The following is a 27,893-nucleotide window of genomic DNA, read 5'->3' as shown; positions in this document are numbered from 1 at the left end:
TAAAAAGACTACCAGAAATGTGCGAGATGTTATTAAACATTTGCCATTTTGTTTAGGAATTCTCCACTGCAAAACAATTCAATATGAATGGATAGCAACTAGGGAGTCTATGCTGGTGACTTCTTAAATGAAAGACAAAAATTGAGCTGGAAACTCTATTCCAGATTCGTATTTCCTTGTATTTCTGTTGTATTCTAAGCTACCAAGGAGAGCAGATGCTGTGAAGTTTTTTGTTATTTGTTTGTTTATGCATTTATGTTATAGTTTATGCTTATGCTTTTGTAGTTACATTTTTCTTAAAGCTTATGCTGTGCGTGTGTTTGCTTGCGCAAAGAGGCACCCAAGCATGCGGAGTTTAGTAATAACAAATAATAATAGTGTTCACCTCCTTTGTCTGTACGCTGATGGCAACCTGTGCTCCATTAGCGCTCTGATTGCAGTGCTCTTGTCAAGATTCCTGGTTTTTGCTGCTGGATTCTGAAAGCACTTGATCAATTGATCTTGGAAACGTGCTGAGCTTTTTCCTAAAGCCTTTCAGACTCACTATCAGCAGGGGAAATTTTTAACAGTTTTATTCTATCAGTAAATCACTGAAGTAGAGAGATGGGGGAATCTATAAATGTTTAACAATTTTTGTTGAACCAAGAACCTATATGTAAACAGAAATTTCCTCTTTCTGCACTATTTGTTTTCAAAACTAGGTGAAAAATACAAGAATCTCAATAGGACACTATATGTTTTTCCTTGCAGCCAGTGAATGAAGGTATCTTTCTTATTTTCTGGAAAACTCCCTCTATCATATGCCCTTAACCCATCAAATTTTTTAACTTTTTATTTTACTTGGTGTATTTTACAACATTCTGTGATGACTGTAGCTGTCTAAATGGATTCTGATGGGCAATGTTATTACTGTAGGATACTAGACTGTTTGTGGCTTGTAATGATGTGTGTAAGCAGGACAGTGTGTCATACAAAGACATTTGTTGTTTACTGCTGTTTTCAAAAACTCGAATCCAGATTGTTGTTTCTGCAGTGCTATATTGTCCCCTAGGTACCTATGTCAGACTTCATTGTTTTATTTTTATTTTTAAAACTCTTCTGTACTTATCAATGTGTTTGAATAATTACATGATCTGAAGTTCAAGCTTTGCTGCATGTTTGATAAGTCATGAACTACAGCATTGAGAGAATAAATAGGAAGCTTTGTGGTGAGAGAAACTTGCTAACTTCCAGCTAGGTTTTGAGTCTTCGGCTGTTATGCACATCGGTGTATGTTCTATGCCAACATATGTCATGCAGGACCTGAACAAGACCTTGACTTCTTGGGACTGCTCGTTGTGATTTCTTTTACATCGTTTTTCTTGTAAGTCTTCCCTCCTTTTAACAACACTGCTCAGAGAAAAATTATAAAAGTTAGTCTTTTTTGCAACACACCTTCATCCCTTCACAAATGTGTTTTCTTTCCAAGTATACATGTAAATAGCAGACTTGTACTACATGAATCACCTTTTATTTCATGTTTTTACATTTTAATAAGTTATATCGTAGAGGTGCTTGTAAACACACAAACATACATTCTATATAACCACTTTCTTCTATATAACCATTTGCACTTTTGTATTTATGGTATCAACGTAGCAGAAAATATTAAAAAGGAGAACAAATATGACAGGAAAGTATAGTAAATATTAGAAAGTTGGAACTAAACACATGAAAGGTTCGTAGTAAAGACAGATCCAACTCTGTATCTGTAGTTGAACGTGACAGTTCCAAACTTAGCATCTGGTGCTTATCTGTATGGTTGACAGAGCAAAGTTTTTACTTCGGTAATACATATTCCAATAATTCAAATATTACTTAGTTTATATATGCATTAGGAAAGGCTCTTTGCAGTCAAAGTCATGACTTTGTAATCCTTCGAAGGCAAACTGTGTACTTGTTGGTCCTCTAACCTTTATCCTAGGCTATTGGAGCAAGTGTGGTTGGGTAAATGACAGCAAAAGCTTGCTAGCAGCTTTAGGAAAATCTCTACTGTTTCCAAAACCAGGGATTTTGCTTTCCCTTTGCATATTTCTTGAAGGGATTTTGCTGTCTTCTGCTGTAGCTTGGAGGAGTTTGTGCTAGTATTGTCTACACACGGTGCTGTATACTGGAGCAGTTTGACCTAGTATTTCCCAGACTGTGGCATGAACACCTACCTTCATGTCTAAATGGCATGGTAGCCATTGATTCTATCAAGTACTGACTGTGCTGATAAATCTATGGGAAAAGTGGATAAACCGTTAGTTAGATGGGCTGATACTAGAAGATTTAAACATGAAATGCATAAAAGATTGTTTGAAAATACAGTGGTAGAAACTAGCTGAAGTTGCTTAAAGAAAGTAAATGCTGTACGCGAACATCGTACTGGCATTATAGCCCTGACCAATACTACTTTTTGGGTAGTGTTTCTGCTCTGTTTTCTCCCACTGATTCTTCAGAGAGTGTTTAAGACCTATGGTGGGAACAGCGCAATGTCTTGAAGACAGAGAACAGGACTCTCGTCTGTCTTCCAATTCCTACTTCCAGCACTATTTTTTATTTATTACTTATTCTCAACTGTACAGTTTCTGAACTAGCCTGCTAGGTGAGTGTTTCTGAAAAGCCTTTGGCTGAGCTCTGCTCAGTTCCGTTGAAAGTAAGTATATCAACGCCTGCCTGCATTGGAAAACGAAGCCTGTGGAGGCCAACAGGCTGACCAGGTTTGTGCAGACTTGTGAGACAATTGTCAGAGTTTTAACCAAGTAATGGAATATCTTTAAGCCTCTTTCCAGGTTATTTCTTGCTCACATTTCCTGCTCAGTTATTTTGAGTTCTAAATTGTAAAGGTAGCTCTCAGTATGAACTGCCTTGGAAACCTAGGTGTCTAGTTCAGAGCTTTCCTTTCTGCTTCACATTCAGACACCTGGACTTCAATGAGATGGATTTTAGGTGTCTGTTAGAATGGAATATTTCCCTTAGATCACAGTCAGGTGCTTTACTTGTCCTAGGACATCCTCAGAAAGTAGCCTTTCATCTCTCTTCCTTTCCCCATAGTCCCTTACCATGCATTGCTTTAGGTGGTAGAATAATACAGCTTTAAAGCCTTTCAAATTAGATACCCTTCTGAGAGCACATGTAAGAGACTAAGATATGAAAATGAATCACAACTCATTGCATTCCTATAATTAGGCATAAGAGAGCACAGTGTGTCTCAGAACACGGAAAGATTGGTGAACGTGATGATTTCTTCCCCCTCCCCCCCCCTTTTTTTCTTTCTTTTTTTAAGGGAAGATGTGGCAACAATATGATAATGATCTTGTATTCAGATATGCTGCAAGAACTGCCATTGTAAAGGAGATTAATGTCACAAAAAGGTAGTGTCAAACGCATTACCTCTCTCTTTTCATACCTGTTTAAAAAACTGATTTCACCCAAGCTTGTGTACTTTTTGTAATTGTTATTCTGTGCAAACTTCATTTTAATGAAGTGTAAAGTTGAGGAATAGTTCACGCTTTCGTTTGAATGAAAGCTGATCTTTAATGCAGCTGGAATGCCCATTTAAAAAACATTCAGAATGTGTAGTCTTTGATTGTTGCAAATTAAACACTCCTTCAGTAGATATGGTTCTCTACAGGATCCAGTAGGCTTTACCTTAACAGTAAAGCAAAATTTTTCTTATGTTTTGTTTCAGGATCCTACTTGAAAAGTAATCTACTGCTTATTGCTGTAGAGTCAGTTTATAGAATAACCTCAGCCTATGTAAAAGGGTTGCATTATCAGGCTTAAATCAGAAGAAAATCAAAAATGAAAAAGTATCTTCCTGTGTGTATATGTATACACGTGTGTTTGTATTTAAGTTTATATAAAATCCATTTAAAAGGTAAAAACCTACATGTAAAACTTTTATTTGCACACATGAAAACTGAACTGCAAGTGCTTCTCCTGTCTCTTTATTGAAGCCTCCTGAGATTCCAAAAAAAAACAACTGTTGGTCATGCTTTTTCTTCATATTTGTATCACATGGTATTTAGCAGAAGCTATATTCCTAGCACCCTGTGAGGATCCTCCAGAAACTGATTTCAGCAAATAATTGTGAAAATGGTTTTACTTAACAAAGCTCAGCTGGCAAGTGATGACTGGTAAGAATGGAACAGATTTTTGACAGAGGTGATTGCTGTAAAATGTTTCCAGCTCTGTAGTTACCTCAAAGAATAAAGTGGATCAGTTTTCAAAGGCTGATACTGAAAATGGATTTTGGGATGCTGTCCATATCTCTTGCAAATTATGTTTGGTCTCCATACAAAGGGGATATTAAACCTTGAAAATAAATTCCAGACTACTAATATAGATTATATAAAACTATTATATAAAACTTGCATTACTGTTTTATATAAAATCTGTTTCCCCAAAGATAGAACTGGCACGCAGAAACGTGAATTCTGATGTATGCTTACGTACACACACCCCTCTAGTGGAAAGATCCATACTTCAGATCCTTAAGGCTTGCATATTATTGCCCCCCTAGTTGGAAACACTTATTTTAAAATTGAATATTCTCTTGAAAAATGTTGATTCTGCTGAAAATTTCTTGAAGGTAGTAAAATGCTTGGGAATTTTTTAAGCTTATATTTAATGAGATTTTTTTTTTTTCAGAAATACTTTTTTTTTTTTTTTTATGAGAACTTTAATTTCCAGATTTTTAGCTAAATCGACAATGGTACTAACTTGGAAAAATCAAACCAGCATGTTTGTATAAAACGTTGGTAGTTTAATTCCTCATTGTCTTGCTGTTTACTCACTTAAGTGTGCACAGCCAGTGGATTCAAGACCATTAAAAAGGAGTCATGTTCATAAATAGTTGTTTTGCTGTATCTTTTTAAAATTATTTGGCTTTTAATCATAATTCTCCAGCATTTGTGCTTTTGTTCTTGTGATGACAGGAAAATAATTTTACTGTAAAAGTAATTCGCTAGACTGTTCAATGCATTTCGGCATGTATAAGATGAATGCTTCATCTTGATCTTTCTTTAGTTAGCAGAAGCAGTTGAAATGCTTTCTTTTGGTTGTCATTTTCAGTGGCTTGTGTAGCAGTAGCATTTTGATGTAAGTGATATTGATTGTTTTACCATAAGTTACTTACTGAGTTATAAACAGACAACCTAATTATTCTCTTGTAAATCCCATCCTGGACCAGTCACTGAATTTCACAACAGGCAGTATTCTAGTGAGCAAATTTGGGAAAAAAAGTGACCCAACCGCTACCTAATTATTATTCTTCAGCAGCTGTTCCCAGTGGGTGTGACAGCCTGTTAATTTCTTTGCTATATAAGCTTGCAAAGAATTCTCTTATTGGTGCAAAGTTTTCTTTTGCTGATTCCCATGTTTTCACCTTTCACTGCCAGTTATTACATATACTTTTCAAGATTTTTTTCATTTTCCTTTTGATTATTTCTCTTGGTCTTGCTGAACTTGCTGAATTGGAGCTGTCTGCATCTGGACAGGAGGGATAGGTTGTTACTTTTGCTGCAAACTGTCATTGAGTAGAGTTCTCTGAACACTACGAAGTAAGATGGAGGCTTAGTGATTTGAGATGCTGAATTCTAAGGAGGCCAGAAAATCCCCCCTTTGATGCTTTGTGTGTGAGGAGGGTTACGTTTCATTCTTAATTCTGAGAAACTGCATAAATCTGTGTTGCTGTTTTTGTAGAGGGGAAACAAAGCACTGATTTGTAGTGATGGAAAATGAGCTGTAACACTGAATGACTTCCCTGGTGGCATTCCGTCAAAGACATTTTTAAAGGTATTTGGGCACCAAAGTGTTCTTTGTGGCTTTCAAAAATCCCTTAAGCGAAAACAAAGGTGGTTTAGAAAGGCTTTTCAATAGGAAAGTCTTTTTGATAAGACTTCATACTGGTTTCACGTGTTCAGGACAAACATTCTTAATCTAATAGCTACTTGCTTACAAACAAAATCCTGCTCTCCGAAATGCATTTTTAGTAATAAAGAAACCATATTCAACGTTTGGATACCTGAAAAGGATGAGTTGTGGGCAGTGTATTCTGAAAGAGATGTGTAACAGACAGTGGAGCTTTAGTTCCGTGTTGACTACTATGTAAATGCATATTAAATTTTTCAGTCTGCATCTCCATTCTTATTGCAAATGGGATTTGATGATGCTTCCTTACTAGTTTATTCTTAGCTTCTCAACCCTGCTGGCTTGGGACATATGGAATTTAGTTACGTTTTGTTGATACCATTCATGTGAATGGTGTTCTTAGTGGTCAGGGTTATCTGTCTGAAAGTTCTTAGCAGTCTTGAGCTAACCATGAACAATTAAAGCATGCAGAGGAACAAATGCTACTCTTGGGCCTACCACCTTTCCTTCCTAATTTTTAAAATAAGTTATGTTGATCATTTATGTTGCGCACTTTGCAAGGGGTTCCCATGATGTCAGAACGTCATAATAACACCATAATAACAGTGATGGAAGGTTGAGTTTTCTGTATTTGTCAAATATACCATATAAAAATACATCTCAGTGAGTATTTTAGTATTGTCATGTCAAAAACAAACAAACAAACAAAACTTGCTTTCTTGTATTGTCAGGGTTGCATTATTTTCAATAATCATATTACTTCTCCTGCAGATCTGGGGGAAGAGAGAGGCTATATTCATATTTTTGTTGCTTAATTGTTAGAGGTAGCTTTTCTGATATTTTTTTTTTCTGATTTCAGAGCTTACCTTATTAATGCAAACTTCATACAGAAATGGTGTTTTTCACCTACTGATGCATTAATGGGTCTAAGGCTTGCACAATAACTGCATGACATTTAAAAAAAAAAAACAACATAGTGATTTCTTTGTGCCATTTGGCATCAGTGTACAGTACTTGGAGTCCTTTCTAAGGAATGTAAGACTAGAAGGGACCATCTGGGTTATCGAATACAAAGCCTTCGCGGTTACAAGCAACAGATCGAGAAACAGTGCAAAAAGTTCCCCAGAGTACCCTTGCTCACTAAAGGCAATAAAGATAAAGCACTTCCCAAAGCCTTAAAACAAAGTCAAAAATACTTTTAATTGAGAAGAAAATGAAGTAAGGGACTGTTTGAGGTTTTCTCGTGGCCAAGAAGAAAGGCTGAAGTGTACTAAATTCTGTACAAATGGTGAGAAAAAGAAAGTGCTCGCAATTAACTGAGAACAGGATTCAGCAGACTGAGGCTCATCACCAACTACATTTCTGAAGGCAAAATGAGCCATGAGTTGGCACATAGACTGCATGCAAACCTCCTACCAATTTTTGGAAGAGATTGATAGACTGTTGAAGAACAGCTATCCAAAGCACACCTCTTATCTTTGTGAGCTGCAAGCAATGTCTCTTTGCATATTATAATTTATCTTTACCATGGATAAAAACTGACAATTATGAAAAGATAGCCTAGTAATGCAACTATACATTGTGAGCAACATTCACTGGGCAGATCTCAGTTAATTTTGGAAAAACAGCATCTTTTGTTCAGAGAAAGAAACTGTGTGTTTCTATAACATTATGTAGATAGCACCCATTACATGTAAGCTGATTTTAGTAGGAGAAGGATTTTCAGAGCCATAAAGGGGGCAGTCAGTTGTTTATTTCCTTCATGTGTTGAAAAAAGTGAGGTTTTTGTTTCTGTCCTAGTGTATGTGTGTCTTTTTTCATATGTGGGAGAAAATGACCAGGGAAATACATACTTACATGTATTGGAGTTTCTTAATCCACAGGGGTGCACGCTATATCGTATTCAGCACCAGAAGAGGGAATTACTCATGAGGGAATTTCCTCTTCCCCTGGCCCTTTCTCCCTTGGCATCTCTACACACAGTAGATAGATTCCTACTGATTCTGTGTGTATTATCTGTGATTATTTTTAATTCCTTTCTGTTGTTTTTAGGATTATTTTATATCATTAAGTAAAAATAATTTGCTAGTGTCTGAATGAAGAAGTCACTCACAGGAACATTTAATATGATGGAAAAGGATGGACTGGCAGTATTAACATGCACAACTATGCAAAAATAAAGCCACCAGTTCTTTCCTACTGCTATTATCTGCACGATTATAAAACACCTTAATAGTTTTTCTAGTCAACGTTAATATATGCAAGTACATAAATGAAAGTTCATGCACGCCTACGCACTTATTGCTTCATATAGATGAAGTCTTAGGTGAGGAAAGTCACGAGCATGGTTAGCATGGTACAGAGTAAGTTCTTTCTTGAAGACAAAAACTTGTGCTCCTGCCTGTTCTGTGACAAGTGTCCCAGCTCCTGCCCTCAGTCCTCTTGGTTTCATTAGTGTATGGTCTAGGTGTCATGATCTGCTCCTGTGGAAAATGTAGTTAGGACTAGCGGACAAATTCTGTCTTTGGATTTATACAGCTGCTGCTTGCTCAAATGTGAGCTGCTCACAGAAATGGATGGATAAAAGCTGGTCTACAAGAGTTAAACAGCACAAGGAAAGACTCAAACTGTGGCTGTTGGTCTGCAGTTGGCTAGAACTGTGTACTTGCCAGTAAGGATGCCAGATCTACTGAGGTGTGAGCATATTGTGCTCAAGTAATAGAAAATTTATAAGTCAATTTAGGTTGTTTATCATAAATATAATCTTAACACTCTTAAGCATATTAATTTTAAGTACTTAAATTTCTTGCTGTGTTCTTGCTTGCTCTATAGATTATTCAGCTAGTACTGGTACATCTTCAAGTGAATCTAAGTGTTACCTTCAAATGGTTTTCAGTGATGCCTAGAGAAGTTAGTTGATCCTGGCAGTAAAAAAGGGTATATGCATTAGAAGAACATGGTATTTATTTATTTCTAGTTATTATTTATTGTTAAGGATCTCTGGCTGGTAACTTACTGTTTTCTCTAGCTCTTATTTAGATATAGCTCGGGTAAAGCTTTATTAATTTGTTTGGGAATTTGGGAATGTAGTAGTTTTGGCTGGGACAGAGTTAATTTTCTTTGTAGAGGCTGCGTGTGTGCGTGTATTGTCAGAAAAATGTTTTGGTGGGTGGCAAAATTTAATGTAAAATTAAGTAGATACCAGCATACGACTTGAATGCTAAATAGTTGTGGCTACCTTTGGTATGAGCTTTCTCCGTGAGCCAAGTATAGCACATATATATTTCATGTACTCCGCATTTGTACTGACATAGTGATTCTGAACGTGGAATCAATAAGCTGAGAGTGTATTAGTCATTATGTATGAGTATCGTGTCCTTTCCCAGTGAATTTAATCAGTAACACCGTATGCAATTAATTTGAGCAAATCTAAACAGGATACAACAGGACCAGGAGCAAGCATATATTCATAACAATCAGGCAACACCTATATTAACTGTTCAGATTAAAATTGTAACTTGAATTAAAATTCAAGTGAGGCCCATTTGCCTTTAACCAGTTTCTTGGAAATAATCGCTGCTGAAGTACATATTGAGCCATTTCATTAACCTTTAAAAGAATGCCTTTAAGTGTTGCTCCTTGGCTGAGATGTTAATATGCTAGTCAGGCTGATGACCTGTTCACAAAAGCTGAATTACCAGCTGCATTTGCATTGATCTGCAGATGAAGAGGGCTATTTTAGAGCTGAGTGTTGTTCTCAAATCACAACTGTATGTACTTATTTGAGTGATAATACAACAAACATTAATTATGTTGATGAAAATGTGTCAGTTTTTAATGTGATCAGTATGAAATAGAACTTTGTATGTATATGATGGCAAATCTTATATAAGGAGTAATAGTTCGTACATCAAAGACACCAAGATAGATGGTTACTGCCCTCCTAAAAGCTTGTGGTGCTAGTGGGTGAGACAGAGGGCACGAGATTAAGTGATCTCAGTGGAGAAAGTTGCTGAATAGCATTTCACATTTGATTATTATCTTAAAGAATAACATTCTTGGCTGTTTTCAGAGGGCAACTTGTCTTCTGATATGCTGACTGGCTGTGGGTTTACTAGCTAATGGAGCTTCTGATCAGTGAGGTGCCTGTCTAAGAAGCCTAAATTCAAGGATTAATACAGCACAGAACTCAAGCAAGTAAATCAGCTTGGACTGGGTAACTGGGCAGCAGATGAGGTGGTTCACACAGAGGTTCAAAAGCTCACTTAAGGACAGGTGACATATACAAGCAGGAGTGCTCTTTGTTTTGTGTTTCTGCACCAGCTCAGCAGTTTCTGGATCATACTGGCTCAGCTGCTTACGTTGTGCACTGGGAAGGAGGCAGAGGCAGGGCTGCATTTGTGTTGGGACCATGGATGTTGCAGAGAAGTCAGAAACAGTGAAACATGTCTAGAGGTTTGTGAGTCAGTGCTTTGTCCTATATCGGTCATAACCTGGTCCTTGTCCTGGTCATCAACTTTTTTCCTACTGATGCACTAAAGAAATATAATGAAAGTTATTTCGAGTTTCAATATTAGGATGTTGCAGAGGTCATCCTTCAGTCCTGGCCTGACAGTTCAGTTAATTTTTAATTCTGCCATTATCACTATCTCTTTGAGATGAAAACTGGTGACAAGACACCCCTCTGGTTCACTGCTGTGATGGTTCTCTTTATTTTAGCAAGTCTTGAAGGTAGGGCTTAAAATCTAGAAGTAGGTAAAGTACTACCTTGAAAGCTCTAGTATGCTGTATAACTACAAATGGATGGCAAAAAGATGGATTAGCAGTACTTACACGTCAGTCTGCATTAAAGGAAAACTAAAAAAAAAAAAAAAAAAAAAAAGGAATAAAAAACAAGGTACACTGTAAAATTCATGTTTTCTACTGCGTAAATGGCAAAGTCTTTTGTTGATGATGATCTTCCTGGATAGTAGGTGCACCTAATCTATTTTGGGAATTTTCTTGATGTAATAATAGTAACAGTTACACTCCCAAAATAAGAAGAAATAGAAGTGATTATTAATTTTTCTGAAGGGAAGAAAGATACGGTTAGAGACCCCGGGAAAAAAAAAAAAGGGGAACAAATATGTCCAATAGCAGCTAGTAAATCAGCAAATGAGGGCTAAAGGGTTCTTATCGGAAAGCAAAACAGAAAGTTAAGTCACACATCTTCTATTATATTTATTTTGAATATTCAATAGGAACTTTGCCTGGATTATCCATTCATAAATAATTTTTTTTTTTATTGAATTAAGTCTGTCCTAGCCTCACCATGTGCAACTGAAATTACGATAGTTAAACCTCATCAGCTTGCAAGCCTCCTTATATGAGGCACAATATCAAATAATCCTCAGCTGTTTTCCCTGTGGTTGCTAGAGTTACGGCTGATGATTGTTCTTGTATGTTGTGCTTCCTGCGAAGTCTCAAGTGTGTTGCTTCAGACAGAGACCAGCTCTTTTATAGGTAACTGGAGAGTTCAGACCGAGGGTATTCAGAATACAAATAAATGTTAATAAATGTTTTGTTTTTGAAAATGAGCGTGTATGCTGATGGCAGTGGATTTTGATGTGGGAAGGCTTGACTGCTGAGTGCCTGTCTGGGAAATTTGCTGTAGTCTGTATCAGCTTGTAGAGAAATACGATTTTTCTTTATTGTAAAAATTATTTAATGGTCACAGATTTCTTTTTGATCCTCCTGTTGTGATGGCATTTTAACGTGAGGTGTTGTGTGTTTTGTAAAAGAAAGCAAATATATAGTTAGAGAACTCACTGAAGCTCCCTTCTCTTTACACTGTAGTGTGAACAGATGACTGAATTTAAAAGAAAAAAAAAAAAAAGGAAAGAAAAAAAGTCCAGTAAAGTGCCAAACAACCAAGCTATCAGTACAGTTGGTATCCAAAGTATGTGTGGTTTATTGATTATTCTGTTTGCTCTAGAGATTATTCTCTTTTGAAAAAATGTATTTTTTTTCTGGTAACTATTTAAAGAATTTTGGTCACTGGTCACTTACACAGCAAGCTCACAGAGCATGGTCAGTGGCATTCTAAACTTTCTTTTAACTGTGCAATCACTCAGTGCTCCAAATAACGCCGGAGGTTTTGTATGTTTGTAGTAACAAGTGGTTCTTTGAGCCAAATGTATGCATACAGATGTCGTTTGTTTTCAGATGTCCTGTTTCCATTGAGGAGTCTGCCCAGAATGATAAACACAGTGTATAAAATAGATGACCAGTCTTTGGATTGGTCTCTTTTGAAATCTAACACTGAGATCTGTTAGTGTCAGCAAGCGGATGTCCGTGTAGATGATTGCCACAGCGACGGGATCTAAGAAAGGGTCATTCAATGCAATGGAATACAGTCACTAAAGTTATCTCTAATGCCTTTCAAGTGCCTTGCTGAGGACAACCTTTATTTCTTTCTGTTTGCAGTACTTCACATTAAAACCTAGATTTTTATAGGAGAATACTTCAGATTCATCCTAGTTGTCCCTGTACTTCAAAACTCCAGTGAAGTAAGGATTGAATCATTCACCTCAATGCTTCCTTGTGTTTGGGCCTGCAGGTGCTATGTGCAGGCTGTCATAACTGAATCTTTTTTTTTAAGTTCTCTGCATGCTACTCTGCTAACCTTTTCAATATTGCTTTTTACAGTGGTGGTTGTTGTTGTTTGTTTTTGTTTGTTTGTTTTGAAAAGTTATGAAATTAAGGAAAAAAAAAAAGGACAGTAATAGAAGATCTCCCTTGGAGGAGTTCATGGCGTCTGACACCCGTGTCCAGATCCTTTGTGTGCCAGTGACAGAAGCTGGCATTCAGCTGCTGTGGTACTAATATATATATATAGTGTGCAGGTAGTGATATCTTTTGTGTTTGGTAATAAAAGGGAAAATGAGCGTTGTGCTTTCAGCATTATTCAACTCCTTGACTCTGACATGTATTTTCAAATATAGCACAGGTACTGATGAAGTATGTTTCTAGAAGATAATCTATCCCTAGATTACAAAAGAAGGTATCATTCTGAGCCCTAGTGGGGAGTTGCTTAGATTCTCATGTGGGTAGACGGTCAGAAATTTGTTTTTGTTTTGTTTAGTCCCCTAGAAAGCCCAGCAAGCCACCTGTTATATTTCAGCTTTCCAAATATTCCACTGGCAGCAACACATTAGAGAAATGTTTTGGGCTGAACTCTGTCCTATAAGATAATCAGAGGCTGTGCTGTTTGAGGTTCCTCATCTTTTTTCCTCTACCAAGTTTTACATCAGACTCCTTTGTCACATGGCTCCTGCTACAAGTGTGTGAATTTCTTCCAAGACACTGACTGGAAAGTAAGTGCTTGGAATGGCATGCTTAAAAAGACACAGCTACAGTTTGAAGAAGGTTTAGACCTGACTGAATTATTTGCTTCACTGTGTGCATTTATAACTGTGAGCCAGGGTAGGTGGGCTGACTGAAGGACTTTAAAAACTGGATCTTAAAACAAATATTTAATAGTTCCCAGTGTGTAGTTGTTATATAAGTGTAACATTATAAATGTGTGTGTTACAAATCTACAACAGGTAGCCTAAATGTAGCTGGTGAATGTAAATAGCTTACCAGAGGCTTAAGATGTAGTGAACAGACATACAAATTGCCTTTAGAAATGAATGTTGATAATAAAAGCAGTTATTGGAACAGGCTCCCCAGGGAAGTGGTCACTGCACCGAGCCTCACTGAATTTAAGAAGAGATTGGACTGTGCACTTAGTCACATGGTCTGAACTTGGGTAGACCTGTGCGGTGTCAAGAGTTGGACTTGATGATCCTTAAGGGTCCCTTCCAACTCAGGATATTCTATGATTCTATGATTCTATTTCCCCGAAACTTGTTTGTCAGAGTGCTTGCAATTGAAGAGGGAAGAATGTGATAAAGAAATTTACCTGTTTGGCGTCTGAGAAATACTCACAAACATAGGAATAGTGCTTTTGTTTGTTGTTGTTCTGTTCATTTTTAGATAATGCTGCAGCACAGAAAACCCTGTGTTGTAGGACAACAACAACAACAAAATCAGTAGACCTGCATTTAAATATCTAACTTGACTTCAGAGATGATCTTTTGTACTGGAGAGGTGGCTTTGGAACTTAGACAAATTTGCTTTGAATTAACCTAGATTGTATTCATACCTTCCTTCTAACAATTCTTTGTAATTTCATTGATATATGCATCAATTATACATTTAAAAATGTGGTATAATTATGGCATAATATGCCAAGAAGTCTGTCGAAGAACCTTGACAAGTTTGTGGTTTACTAATGACAGCTTTACTAGCTTTGGCAGGAGGTCAAAACTGACCTGTGTGAGTTGTTCACGTAGGTCTTAATGCTGAGGTCCATAGGAATGTAAATGAACACATTTCTCTTAATGCTGGAAGTTGGGTTGTAATTCCAGAAGGGTGGAGCTGCTTCACTGCTTGCCGCTTGGGCCTCTCTGTCTTGCTGGAATCAGTCACAATTGTCAGTTAATTCAGGATAACAACTTAGTAATTTTAGTATTATCTCAGCCACAGAATGACTTGTTTGAATGCATAAGACAGTCTAAGATACAAAGAAAAACATTGTCATTAAGAAAAACAAAACATAAAACAACAACAAAAACAGCACAAAGACTTTTTTTTTTTTTTAGTAGAAGTGTTTCTTGTCTTTGGGAGGATGCAATGCGTTCATCTTCCATATATCAGCCATATGGCTTTCCACCTGTAATTATTCCTACTGAAGCACATTAATAATCCTTTTAATGAGGATGAAGAGTGTAAGCAGCTGGTACCTGCTTTCACCAGGTATCGTGTGTGAGTTCAGTGGTCTCAGCCCTGACCCTGACCCAGACCCATCTGACAACACGTAGTACAGAACACATCAACATACTTCCTGGTTGATTTGGCCATAAGGCATCAGGAATTTCCTGGTGGTTTTGGCCATAGGGCTCAAAAGTGAATGAATGGGGCTTGTAGGTAAATGCCTTCTCTTCCCTAGGGAAAGGTCATCCACATCGGGGTAACTGTGTAGCTTGTCGATTATGCTGGTCCATTGGTATCTCTGTGATAGCAGTCTGCTATTCATAGCTAAGGTAGTTATTTCTCTAATCATATTACAATAAGTTCTCCTTTTAGTATGGAAAGTTTGACACATAATTCCATAGACACAAGTGGTTCCTTGTTATCTGTAACCAAGGCACACTGGAATTTGAAATTCTGCTTCCTGTGCTCTACTGTATAGCTCTGTGTCAATACATGAGGCTTTAGTCTCTCATCTCCTGATTTATCAGTCTAACACCTGTCTGATTCATATAATAAATTGAGAATAAAAATGAAAGTTCTCTTTTGTGAATTTCCTTCTCTAGAGGTAATCCTGAATTTCACCAGTTTTACTGGTGCATTTACTGCACATAGCAATAATTACCTGAGATAAAAATCTACTGTACTTTGACTCCTGTTGATAGTGAAGCTCATTACACCCCCATTATAATTATTACCCTCTTTATGTATACCTCATGAAATTTCAAAAGCTGGTATCCAGGGGATGCTGTTTAAAGAAACTATTTAAGTTATCAGGATGAATTATGTAAGACACTAACAGTATGTTCCCGCTACATCACTTCAAATCTTATAAAATTCAGGATGCATAATGATCAGAATTTTATAAATAATATTATTCTGTCTAACAGGGTTCTGATACTTCCCCAGGATGCTTTTTTTTTTTTTTTTCTTCTTCCCTCCACTAATGCAAATTTATCTCAGGGGTTAGCCATATTAAAGGCAACATAGGCTTGCGACACATGGCCAACAAACACATGGCATCTCTACCAGCGGTACTCAGGTAAGTGCATGTCCTGCAGAAGGTAGCATAGGCAAGGGGCAGTTTGCAGAGGTGGAAATGCAACTCATAGCTAATAAAGATCACTTTGTCTTTCAAGTTATGATAGTTGCTGTTTGGTCACTGAAGGTGTACCATTCCTAACAGTCAGATATCAATCAGTATGGGACAATTCAGGTCTGTAGTGGTGATGAGGTAGCTCAGAGCCAAGGAGGTGCAATGTATCATAAATGTAGCATCCTGGGACTTCCACCTTTTTCTTTGGCACCATCCTGTTGCATGCGGGAGATAATATAAACTAAGGCTAGATTATGAATCTCATTTTAGTGCTGAAGAGCTTCACCTCTAAGATAACAACATTCAACATACAAAAGCCTGCTTTTCTAGGGAAGACAACTGAAATTTTTAGGGATGTATTTCCGGCCATAGGAATGTATTTCTACAAAATACAATCTTAAAATAAAATACTGGATCCTGAAGTGAATCACAGCTCAAAATTGAGTTTATTTAATGGCAGGACAAGATTCTTTTCAGCTGTAGGCATCCATTTTTACAGAAATTGTGCTGTGAAAATCACAGAATGGTTGAGGTTGTAAGGGACCTCTGGAGATCATCTAGTCCAGTGTCCCTGCTCAAGCAGGATCCCTTAAAGCACATTACCCAGCATTGTGGCCAGTCAGATTTTGAGTGCCTCTAGGGAAGGAAACTCCACAACTTCTCTGGGCAACCTGTTCCAGTGCTCTGTCACTCTCATGGTAGAGAAGTTTTTCCTTATGTTCAGACTCCTCCCTCAGCCTGCTGGCAGTGCTCTTAATGATGTACCCCAGGATCCCATTGGCCTTCACAGCCACAAAGGCACAATGCTGCCTCACGGTCAACTTGTGCATCGGGACCACCAGGTCCTTCCCCACACAGCTGCTTTCCAGCCCCCTGCCTGTGCTGGTGCTTGGGGTTATTCCTCCTCGGGTGCAGGACCCCAAATGATGTACTTTGCACTATTACAACCCTAATAATTTAAATAGGAATTGCACATGGCTGAGGGTGCTCTTCAAAAATAACACACCGCACAGTTGGTCCAGGAAGTGGAACAAACTTGACAAATACATTGATGCAGATCTTATAAAACCAGAACTCCATTTACATGTAACTTGCAGTGGTAGAACTGGCTGTATAGAGGCTGCTAAAAGCAAATTTTTGGAAGTTAAAATGAGTTGCTTGCGTTCTGATCATGCCTCAGAGACCTGGTGAGGACAAAAGTATTTCGACCAGATTTTAATGCACTCAGGTTGTTTGTTTGTTACACTCCCCTCTTCCCCCCCCGCACCCGCACAGCAGCATTTATGTGTGGCGTCTTGCCCTCTTGCTCAGCAGTGAGAACAGTAACGCCCATCTGCCTGAGTGAAGGCAGGAGGGAGGATCTGGGATGCTTGCTTTGCATCTGAAATGGGCTACTGAGCTCAAGTTGTTTGTAGGGCGATAGGCCCAGGCCTACTTAGCAGTCAAGACTTCTGATTCTCAAAAGTTTTATTACATGTACAAACTGGAAATATTGTGCATTTGTGCACACAGCCTCTGGTGATTTATTAAGTAACAAATATTTCAATTAGGCACTTAAGGACTTTCATTGTTCCTGAAAGTAAAATGTTTGTGATAGTTCGCCTCAGCAGAAATTTTTAGAAAGCCTATTAAATATTTAAACTTTTTTTTCCTTCTACTGATGGCTGAGAGAGGCATCTAGTGCGCATCGTCTGCTGGTGATCATACAAGAACACTGCAGGGATTCCTCTTAAATATGTAAATAAAGCACCCTGTCCCTCCTGCTCATTCTGGGTGGAGAAAAAATGTTGATTTCATCGTTGCAAGAGTAATTTTAAAAAAATGGCAGTGGGAAGTGTAAAATGAAATATCGGTAGGTTGTCCTGGTCTTTACAACTGCATTTAATAACAGAAAAAACATAAACAGTTACCATGTTGTTCAGGAAAATGTAAAAGTCCATAGAAAGTAAGGTGAGCTTTGTATGCAGACATGTATAAACAAGTAGAGTACCTGTTCAGTCTCACTAGTTCATTACCCTTTGCTTTTAAAATCTTGTGTGTTTTTTTGTTTTGTTTTGTTTTGTGTTTTTAACTCTTTCATGCTAATCTCCAGTTAGAGGTAGAAGTGATATGACATTTCATATGTAGTACAGATTCTCATTTCTATTCTAAACGTATAAACACAGACCTGTTTAACAACAGCACAGTTTTGATGTTTTAGGGTGTGGTATGGATTAAGCATCATTTTGCCTATGCTCCAAAAATTAGATTTCCCTTAATTCTTAAAATATTTTTGCTCCAAAATAAGATCCACACCCCCTTAAGTGTTACTTCCATTTTCTTCTACCAGATCCTCACCAACCAGTACACACAAGCATGCCGAAGCATGCAAGTAGGAATCTCAGAAACGTGGATCCTGCAAGGTTGGGAGCATCCTGGCATGAGCTGGGATGTGTTCTACCAGCAGAAAACATGGGAGAGTTTTAGACAATTCAGTGGAGAGTGCCAGGAGCCCACTTCTTGTCAGTCAGCGTTAGGAGTCTTTAAAGGCTGATGACTGAACACGGCTTCCTGTGTTGTACCAGTAGGGTGTCCAGGACGTGCTGAGCGTGTTTCCTGGTTTGTTAAGATGTCTCAGAAGGCAAAGAGGAGGCATAAGCATCTTCTGTATAACCCAATGATTAATAAAAAGTAAATAAGTTTTAGGATTAGTGGGAAACATACTGGAATCCTTCTGTTTTGCCTTCCTGTGAGCCTAGAATATTTTATTTTCAAAAAATAACATTGCGGTGACAAATAACATTTAAAAATTGCTGTGGAGTGTCTCTACAATTGTGTAGAAGCAGAGTTATCTAGGTGGACACTAAGTGGATTCTTGGCATGTGTCCTACCTAGGTACAACTTACTGTTCTTTCCCCAGTTACCCAGTGTGACGTACAGTGGTGTATTACTCTGCTGTAGGCAGGGAACAATTGAACCAGCTCTGTGCTACTATTCTGTGATGTGTTTTGTAGCTATAACAGGGAGTGAAGCTTCCTCCAATAAACTTGTGAAAAATCCTCTCACTGCTTAGGAATGGCTTTAACGCAAATCACCAAATAGATCTTGTGGATTTAAATATTTTATTCATAAGTGCTTGAGAGATGAATAGCTTTGGAATATCTGAACCAAATTTATTCGTGCTTTACGTAAAGGCAACAAGAAATGAACGTGTTCTCTTAGACAAAGTACAAACTTATTGGATGGGATATTTAAAAACAATCATGAATTGCTAACAGTCTTTACTTCTTACTCTATAACATGAAATGAAAAGTATGAGAGGATTGGTGCACCTCAGTCTTAACATTATATTACAGAGAAGTAGATTTACAGAGAAGTAAAAATATTTTTTGCTTCATTTTGGACCATATTCAGAAAGTCAGGTATAGAGTCCTGTTTTTATTTATTTTTATTTTTTTATTAATTTTGTTTGGAAGCAGAATTTTAATAGATTTGTATTTAACATTTATATTCAATTGCTTGAGAAAGGTTGGTACTTTTTGTTATGTATCTCAAAACTATTTAAGCTTAAAAACCCCTTGTGTTGGAATTCTTGTGCAGTAATTCTTGCATTTTGTCAGAAAGGCTGATACAGTAACAGGTTTTTGGAGGACAATTTAGTATTTGTTGAGTTTTGACCAATGCTGATTCTTTTTATGACCATCCACCATACAATTAGATCTCTGTGAATCCTGAGGAAATACAACTTTGTCAGTAGAGCGGGAAAGCAAGCATTAGTTAAGGAGTCTAATCTCAGGCTTTTTGTGAAAATTTGCTTACCATAGAAATACTGTTTTTTCAATTTTCCATATGTAGAACATGAACAAATAAACTTAAATTTTTCTTCATAGGGATGTCTGTGTTTTAATTTAGTTGTATTGTATTTTAATTTTCTTTATAAACTATTCTGACAATTCTAGGTGAGCTTTTTTTTAGAACAGATATTTATTAGCATGGATTCGTGTTGGACTTACTGTAGGCTAAAGTAACTTTTCTTTGCCAGCTGGTAAGAACAACTTAGACAGTATAAAAATATCCACTCAGGGGGAAATTGATTACTTTATAATTCTATCTGATGAGCCATATTTAACTAACCAGAAGCCTGAAGGCTTAAAGTGCTGCTTGAGAAAGAACAGCTTTTCATTTTCAAGGCAGCACATACCCCCTGACAATTTATGCACACTAGACACTGCTGTAGTTAGGCCTCTGTAGGTTTTAGATGGTGAAAGATGAGTAGGAAAAATTTTATCTCCAATTTTTTCTTGGGCAGCCAAAGCTAATATTGTTTCATCTCACTAAGAATTGTTAAACAAACCATCTACAAAGATCAGATTTATTTAGCCATTATTGAATTATGCCAACTCCTATAAAATACAAGGATAAAGCACACCAAAAGGTGATTTTGTAAATAGAGCCCATTCCATTTCTATTGTATAAACAGAGCTTAGTGTCACAGATTCATGCATTTGTATGCTGCAGTTGTCTCACTACCAAAGTACACCAAATAAGGGCTCAAAATAGAGAGTGTTTAGCTTTCCAGGTACTGAGTGAGATCACCAGTGGTCAGATGAATTTATTTGTCTAATTCTTGCCTGATAACAAGGCTTTCCGGAAAACTTCAAGCCGTAGGAAGTGTTCACTGTTACTTTTCAACCGTTAGTGGATATGCTGTGGATTCGAATTCTTACTGGCTCCTAAGGCCATAAATACGAATCGGTAATTTGGAAACAGGTGATTGTCTCCTATATGAAAAGAGGCGGTTTTGCTGGTTATGATTTTGTGTGTGCGTGAAGTCCTGAGTTACTTGAATGACTTAAATTTGCATTTCAAAGTAATGTCCTTGCTGGTTGCAGCTGGCACTAGTTACTGCCTTAGGCAACTGGGTCCGTTGGTGGCATTGGCCCTTTCAAAATGCTGCATAAAAGGTGTGTTTGCTGAAACCAAAATAACTGTCAAAAGTTTCTGCAGTCCAGCTTTTAAGAAGAACCTCTCTGCTTGCAGAGAAGCAGAACTGAGTGCCCTATGACAAAGTTCCCACACAGCACCTCACGAGTCAGCCTGTGCTCAGTCTGGTATTGGCGCACTCACCTTCAAGTAGCAGAATGCACAGGGGTCTGGAGGTGTAACTTAGAATTCGGAATTGGATTGCTGAGGTTTTCTGGCTTTGGGTCAGGCCTGCTGGGATTCATTAGTGAAGTCGGTGTATAGCTTTGTGTAGACACCCTGATTGTCTCTTCATTGGTGGGACTGCAGTTTATCCACATAAAGGAAAAAAAAAAAAAAAAAAAAAAACAGAAACAACAAACATTTCTTACATGTTTGTAAGATATGATGCGTCCTATCTGCATTTTTTGACTCCAAAAGGAAGTTTTAAGCAAGTAACATCTGTTGGGGTAAGTGGGAATCCAGGTTGCTCTCAGGAATGTAAATGCTGGTTGTCTTCTACAATATCCAGTTCAGCTCCAATTTTCTACCTATTTTGAGTTAAAAAAGAGATAAAAATGTAATGTTTCTCAATCAGCTATATTTGTTTAGGTATGTAATGTGTTCCCATACACTGATGTAGTTGATTTTCTATTTTAAGTATAAAGCCTAATCCCATTTAATTTAGGTAGCAGAAGGTGTGTGGGTATGCTTTTTGGCCTGGCAATGTGATCTGGGACTACCACACTGAGATGATTTGCTTTTGGAGAAAGAATGTATTTCCATGCCGCACTACAGAGCAAGTTTTGCAGTCTGATCACAAGCAGATCTTCAGCTCAGCGGTAGAGAAACTCCTGTTTGGGCTGAGGAGGTACACAGGACACCACGCCAGTAAGAAGCTTGGTTTCTCTGCTGAGGTCTCTAAGCAGGAGGCCAGCCACAGTCAATCTGTCAAGTGAGCAGGATTATTTCCTCCCACTGGTTGTATGCAGGTAACTGTTGACAAGAGCTACTTCTGTTGCTGCCGGTTCAGGTTGGCTGCTACACAAGAGCTGATTTGCTCTGAGAAGGCCATTGGCTTCCCAAGCCTTTTTCAGGTCCCATAAACCACTAAGGCTGTGATTAACAGCTCCTTAGATGCTTAAATGTACAGCTCCTATGTCTTTCACTGAATTTCAGCAAATGTTCCAAAAGCTCCATTTGAAAACTCAGCCCCAGTATTTGGTCTTTTTTATTTTTATTTTTTTTTATTTTTTTGGGGAATAGATCTTGCATCGTACCCTGCTCCTAAGTATGCTGGAGGCTGTAGGTTCTGTGAACTGTTGGGGATCGTTGATTTCTTTTTCTTGCAAACACATACTTAACTGCTGACACCGCTGGCATTCGATGAGACATTTAAAATCACACTTCTTAATACTTTATTTTTTACAGGTTATTTCAATTAAGCTAGACGCCTTGTTTGTAGTGGCTTTTTGCCTGATGGCAGCTTTTAGATACAAAAGAGATAAGGTGCAGAGTAGCCAGGAAATGTTTGAATACCTTCTTTAGAAAGAAGGAAGAAAGTTCAGGCAAAAACTATTATATATCAATGTTGCAATGGCAAGCCTGCTAAAATACCTTCTTCCCTTCTCCTTCTCCTGACAAATCCTTGGGTTGAGTGGATACTGCATCAGCAATGGACCAAGTTCGGATTCTCATGTCAAAGCAAATCCACATTTTCACTAAGTTTTTACTAAGAGTTTCATAAGCTGTAACATTATATTGATTTAAGTTGAAGTTAAGGTGAGCCAGTAAGTGCTGCTAAAATTCCTTGTAATGTACATCTTGAACTGCATCAGAGTGAGGACTTCTGTTAAAATCCTGTTAAATCAACAGGATTTTAGTTAAAACATCAGGCTGTGAAGTGACCACAAGGGAAAAAGAAAGCATCTCCATTAGAGCCATTAGCACCTTGAGATAGCTGCATCTCTAATTACAGTTATGCAATCAAGCATGGACAATTCAGGTGTATTTTGCTTTATTTTTTTTTCCAAAAAGGAAGTTAGTCGTTAAACTAGACCCCACGTAAAAGCATGCATAATAATTAGAAAGAGAATGTAAATGAAGAGAGAGTATTTATGAAGTCTGGGGAGAGCAAAAGCAGACAAGACCATGGAGGAAAGTACAGATGAGGCTGTGGTGGGTCTAATAAGGAACAACAAGAGCCTGAGTGGAGATCACTCAGTTCTCTGTTTTGGTCTGTTCCCTCAAAGCTGTGTGGGAGTTCTGATTTTGACTTCCCTATGACCTGTGTTTGCTGTGATACTGAAGAGATGTGGAAAAGCAAACAGGCACAGGTCTTACCTTGCCTATTCTCACTGTCAAACACTGAATTTTGCAGTTTTGTGTGGTGTAGCAGTAGCATTGTTGTAAGCTGTATTTCTCTACTTCAAATAACAACCAATTGACAATAATGAAGTAAAACTAAAAAAAAAAAAAAAAAAAGTTAACACATTCTAAACAATCTGTTTTTCTATAATCCAATTTTAGAAATGTATTTGTACAGCTTTCACTGAAGATCAAGCAATTGTCATGATTCCAGAAAAACAAGTTTAAATGAATTTATGTAAACATTTCATGAATAAAAACAGCACCCACAGAGCAACTTTCCAAATCAGTTACACAGTTCAGCCATTTATTTTTTTAAAGCTATGTTCTTGCAGTGATTCAAGTGTATTTTAAAACTAGTTGAGATATTAATAGCAAATTTGAAGAAATTTGAATTATCTGAATTTGAAAGTGTTAATTTTCTAAGAAAAAGGAGTTAAAAACTTTCCGCCCATTTCTAGACTGTCCGCATAACCTCATTATTGCAGCTTTTGTTTTTCTTCTCGTTCTCTGTCATTTGATGACTTGTATTGTCCTTCATCTAGTTTGTAAGCTACGTTGGAGCTAGGAACATCTTTTGATCTATGATGTCTCTAGTGCACTTCTGGGCATAATTATAATCGTAAAAATCTTTGAAACCTTTCCACTTGTTGTCTTTATCACTAAAGTTGAAATGTTCTATATTGGCATCATAAAAAAAATTAAATAAAGTCTTTTTTTAGCCTTCAAACACTTAGAAAATAATAAAAACAATGAAGCAAGACTGCTGTTTACCTCTTTGTAGCATATAAAAATATCTGTTTCATTGCAGTATCTTAAATTCTCCCTTAATCTCTCAAGCCCCTATGAATAAAGCATTGGATTACCAAGTAATACCCATCATCACAAGGAATTAGGCGCTTTAGCTCTGGGCTCCATCTAAACCATTGCATTAGGAGAGATGTTACTGACGTCATGTTTTCCAAATTGCAGCTGACTTGCGTGGTGCCTTCCCACCGGCCTTTAAGATCTTGCAAGAGATGAAAAATGTCTCTTATGCCTCTTCCTTTCTCTTTTTGGGTTGCTTCGGGGCACTAGCACACATATGGTTTTGCAGCTAAGAGACGAGTAGGAAACTAAGTTCCTGTTTGTGTGTGCCAGTAAGTCTGTAACAGAGCCTTGACAAATTGTGCGATTTCCTTCATCTATAAAATTAATAAATTAGAATACTATTCTACTTCCAAGCAGAGTGTTTTTTAATTAGGGCCCTGATGTGCTAATGTCGTCTGTCTGCAATATGTAAAAATGAAAGGACATCCAGATCACGATTCCCTCCTTCCTTTTCTCCAACTATCTCCAACTATCATGTTTTAAAATTTGCTGTGGTGCCAGAGTTTTTATAGTTCTGTACCGTTAGCTGTGAGAATACTACTAGAATTCAGAGAAGAAAATCGATGGAATGCATCCATGCACTCAGCTCCCCGTTGCCTCCCCACTTCAACTGGGCCAGCAGTGAATGTAGCTGGCACCTGTTAAAAAACCATCCAGCCAATCTTCGTGATTTTCAAAGGTACCATCCTTGTTTAGGGCACGGGAAGGGTAGGAGTCACCACGCTGTCTTAAGCCATCATTCAGTCCTTACTGTTTACAAGAAATTACATTCTTGCTAAATGTTTTTGAAACAGACTTCAGTCTTAACCAGTTTTCTTTATGGTACTTGCTGCATGATTTCAGCCGGTAAAAGGATTTCTGATTACATTCATTTTTCTTCCTTTTTAACTAATACTTATGATAGTATGTGTTATCTGCAGGAAACGCGAATCCCTTAGATCTACTATGTTCCCATAATGTGGATAATTGCTTTTGTGAAGCCATTTTAGTTGAACATTTTATGGGTTGCTGGACAGCTGTTTATCTTGTAACTTACTGATGCTGCAGTCCGTGATAGAACCTGCCTGAGTTATCTGGGCTTGATCTCTACTTCACCACACTGTAGCGCAGGTGTTGACTGCTCTATTTACAAAACTGTCGCTTGGCATCATGTCTCCCGAGGAGCTATAACACCCTGTCATCATACACTTAAGAAAATATTTATCTGTAGAAGACCTAATTAGACAAATTGTTATGAATCTGTTGTACTTCTGCACTTCCTTCTGGCATGTGATTTTAGAATAGTAAAGGTCAAATTGCAGTGGGGTTGCAGAGTATAATGTCACTTTTTACCATAAATATGGTTCATTAGCCTTGAAAGTTGAAATGTCGTGTACCAGGTTGGCAGTCCATCCTTACTTCACATACCCTAAACCACAGTGTTCTCTTTATCCTTGGGACTGCTGTAAAGAAGAATCTTTCTATCTGTGATTATGTAAATCAATGTGGATTTTATAAAGCATTTTAAGCATCAAGAAAAAGAGAATAACTTCTTCACAGTTTTTCTTGTCTAACAGTAATAATGTAATTGGACAGGGTTAAAGTTATCTTTTAATTTATGATTTGTAGATGCCAGAGTGTCTTTCGAGAGAGTCATACTGAAGAGTCCTAAAAATCCTTCAGGAAAACTAATCTGCTAGGCTTCTCCCCATTATCAACATCCCAAAATGCCTCTGGCAAGTAGTAAATGCCAAGTGTTTGTTATTTGGCACTTGACTAGTCACTCATTTATTTAAACTCAAACATTATGTGTAAGATTGTATAAGTTTTGCTAAGCTAACTATTAAAAATTTCCATGGAAATTGCACCATCAGGGGAAAAAAAAAAAAAAAAAACAAACAAAAAACACACACACAAAAAAAAACAGGACCATGTATTGCAGTAAACATAGCTGACTGCCCTACTCCTAGCAGTTGCAATTGGCTGTGAGCTATTATTTTGCTTCTCTGTAAGAACTAGTATTTGGGTACCAGTTACTTACTTGGTTTTACTTTCAAAGTCTTTCATAATCTTGTTCCCACACAACCTGATTTTTCTCATTATATTTTAGGATTGATTCCTGTCTCCAATTAGTTTTTGTTATGAGCTATCTCATCTGCTTCTTTAATAAAATTCTCTTTTTACCCAAGCTGTCTACTAAAAATGTATGTCTGCAGATCTGATGTGCCATGACTACGCTCAGTGCTGCTGATCAGGAATTTAGGTTGAAGAAAGAATTTTCTTATCATTAATAAACAAAAATGTGTGTGGTAAAAAGAGAGCTAGCTAAGCTATGTATTTTAATACCTTATTTATCACTTCTGACCTCTATAGTATACTCTGAGTAGGCAGTGTGGTATTGCATGTGTGCCACAATTAAAAACATGCTGCCAGGAGGAATGTAAATCAGTTGCAAGGGCTTGGTTTGTAGGAGCAAAAATCTAAATGGTGATAGAAAATTGAAGAATTGCATTTTTATTTTGGTATTGAGGCACTGTTGCTTTGTAAAACTCTTTCTCTCTTCTGTGCTCCATATATTGTTTTACTTGCTGTTAAATAGAAATAGAAATGTCCACCTGTCTGTGTGTGCCCTGCAGAATATTTAAAATATGCATCAACGTACTATTTCCCTAAGTTTGGCTTTCCAGGAATCACAAATTTTAATTGAATTTATGCCAATAAATATTCTTCTGTAATTTTTATCAGAGATATCAAAATTAGAGTTTTGAAGCATGGTCCAACATACATCCTCTCTCTTACGTGTTGAATGTTTTTTATTCAGTACTGCTCAATATTATTTACATTCTAGGTTTAAACTTGAAATATTATAAATGGGAATTCTGCCTTCATCAGTTAGATAGCTTTGCTGATGAAGAGATTAATTGTAAAACTCCCTTTCTAACCTTCTCACTTTCTTTTATTACTTCTTCAGAGTGCTTGATAAGTGACATGATTGCTTTGCTTTACTTATTTCCATTCTTTCCATTTCTTGTTCTTCTTATTGGGTAGTATCAAAATTTCAGTTTGAAGAGAGTGATATCACATCCATTGGTGATACCATTGCCAAGGCTGATAAAGTTTGATTTACAGGAGTGTTTATTAAAAAATCATTTACATTTCCTATTATCAAAACCTGTGATAAAACCTGAACTTACTATAAATTGTTAAGATTAAATGACTTTAAAAAGATATGTAAGCTGTACATACCATATCTCTACCAATTTGTGTCTTTTTTTAATGATGACATTTGATAAATTCCTCAGATGTGAATTTCACAACTGGTAAGACAACGTTTCAAAGATATGCTCTGTCTTCAGAGGAAATTTCTTATTTTATATATTCTATTAGTGTTGTTTTATTCAAAGCTGAAAATTGAAATGTATAAATAATAATATTAACTACGATGACTTCATGTTTTGCTTAAGCATGCACCATATAGAATCATAGAATATATAAGAAGTCTTTTATAGAAAATCTTAAGATTTTTTTGTGGGCTGTTGCAATGAAATTGATCTACAGCTTGAATTAAATTATGAGTACTAAATACCTTAATATTAAAGCAAAGCAGTTTGATTTACTGTTTTTAATAAAGTGAAAATTAAAAATTTGAAGCCATTTTTAACCATAAGAAGGGTGTTGTAATTAATGTAAGTCAACCCATTTTGTTTTGAAGTGCAGCAAAGCAAACCATTTTTTAGTAAGCACGGGTTTTGCTCTGAATACAAGGTGCCTTTGCCATTATACTTTCATTGCACTGCTTTTTTTTTTCCTTCTGTTAAAAGCCTTGGCAATTCAAGTTTAACTTCAGTGATAAAATATTAGATGCCTAGAGGTAGCTGCTTCACGCTGTTTGTGAAGATTTGAAAGCAGC

General features: G+C 37.1%; 1 protein-coding gene across 3 annotated transcripts in view; it reads left to right on the top strand.

Annotated features, from left to right (window-relative positions):
- Positions 1–27,893, top strand: part of SMPD3 (sphingomyelin phosphodiesterase 3) — a 120,759-nt gene that overhangs the window by 55,101 nt on the left and 37,765 nt on the right. The window lies entirely within an intron of this gene.

The sequence above is a fragment of the Anas acuta genome, chromosome 10, assembly GCF_963932015.1.
Source record: "Anas acuta chromosome 10, bAnaAcu1.1, whole genome shotgun sequence".
Taxonomy (NCBI): domain Eukaryota; kingdom Metazoa; phylum Chordata; class Aves; order Anseriformes; family Anatidae; genus Anas; species Anas acuta.
This window is presented reverse-complemented; position numbering and strand designations above follow the sequence as displayed.